The sequence below is a fragment of the Propithecus coquereli genome, unplaced genomic scaffold, assembly GCF_000956105.1.
Source record: "Propithecus coquereli isolate 6110/MARCELLA unplaced genomic scaffold, Pcoq_1.0 Scaffold37, whole genome shotgun sequence".
In the NCBI taxonomy this organism is placed as follows: Eukaryota; Metazoa; Chordata; class Mammalia; order Primates; family Indriidae; genus Propithecus; species Propithecus coquereli.
In genome coordinates this window covers 3,700,546-3,702,370 of record NW_012149396.1, presented here as the reverse complement: position 1 = coordinate 3,702,370, position 1,825 = coordinate 3,700,546, and positions in this window count along the sequence as shown.

Here is a 1,825-nt window from a genome sequence, read left to right as displayed (position 1 = left end):
GGATCATAATTGTATATTTAACTGCCAAATGAGAAAAACAATTGCAAGGCAGAATAAATATAGTTAATTAAATAAAATTAAGGTCAAAACAAAATTTGTGGAGGAGGCATGGGTTTGCAGAGCATGGTCAGTGGATAAAGAAACTGGAGGTATTTTAAGGCTTCACAAGTCAAGACATTATAAACTTAAATACATTAAAAATGGTAAGCGTGAACTCCCGTGCCACTAAAGGGTAGGAACAAGCACCAGTGCTTGCCTCACTCCTCCTAGCCAAATCGGTCACATATTGTTCAGAGGAAGAACTCCAGACAATGTTCAAGGGCTTTCACATGAAGAATGCGAGGGTGTTTGTGAGTGTCTGTATTTTATGCTGGTTGGTAGCTAAGTGGGTAGACATTGACCGTGGAGTCAAAGGAGCAATTTGAATGGACAATGGGACAAAGGGCTTGGTTTTCTGAGATCTTTGGCCTAATTCAGTGGTTCTCAACCAAGGATGCTTTTGCTCCCAAGGAAATATTTGGTGGTCACATCTCAGGGGTTAGAGTTCTGCCCTACTGGCATCTAGTGGGTAGACGCCAGGGTTGTTGCTGAATATCCTATAATAAACATGACAACCTCTCACAACAAAGTGTCAATTGGGCTACGGTTGGGACAACCCCTCCAGCCCAAAGTGTCAATTGGGCCACAGTTGGGACACTCATAGTGTCTACATTGTAAGGAAGAACTGGTCTTCAGTTATGTGCTTTTAATTATAAATAAATATTTTGAGAGAAAGGAGAATGTAAAAGAGGGAAACAAATATTGTTTAGTTCCTTTTATGCTATGGGAATTTACATTCTGAGGCAGAAAAGCACATACAATGCATTTGCTAGAAAAGAGATTTAAGAAAAATATCCACACTTTTATGGGGCTTGTAAATTGCCCCTAGGATGAAAGGCTAATGAGTCAGAAATAATTCAAAAGGCAAAGAGGCTAAAACCAGAAAACACAAGCTTTGAGTGGTTGAAAGCAAGCTGTAATTATGCTATGCTGGCTGTTGGATAATGTACATGTCCTGCGGTATTTACTTAATAACTCTCATCCAAGAGTCTCAAACCTTTTGCATAAATTCTTTAACTGTCATGAAGAGAACTTTTTTTTCCCACTATCACATTGCACACCATAGCTCTAATTTGCAGTTTCAAGTTTTGTCTATATAACCTAAAAATATTTGCTGTACACCATGTGATTGGGGTTAAGAGAAGGCGTGAGAGGCTGGAGTTTTTCTAGAAGTCTTGCTTTGACCTTTCTTTGTAGTTCTGTAGAAGTCTGGTGAAAAACCTGCATAGTCATTTCAGTAATAACATTTAATAATTTTAAATGTTGCTTGCCAAGGTGTGTTCAATGGTCCTCGCCTGATCATTTTGCATAGAGAGTGGAGACAAATGTGATCACAATACAAGTCATTTCGTCCTAGTTTGTAAATAAAGTCTGTACATTTCAGTCATTGAGAGAAAGAGAACTATTTGATGTCATATAGAAAGTGCAAACAAGTTGACATGGATCAGGTATACTGTGTTAAATTTATAGACATTTAACTTTAACATTTTTTAAATACCTCTTTTTCTGATTGTAAAAGTCACTAGTGATTAATTATGCAGAATTTGGAAAATATAGATAGGAGGTAATAAAATAATGGAAATAATCTGTAATAATCCATAATCTTGGTGCTCAGAGATAACCATAGTTTAATAGTTTTTTCACAAAGCATGAATTAAAAAGAAAGCTTTTATTTTATTTCACAAATAAATTTGTGTATCTATTTCTTTACCAAACTGCAAAAACC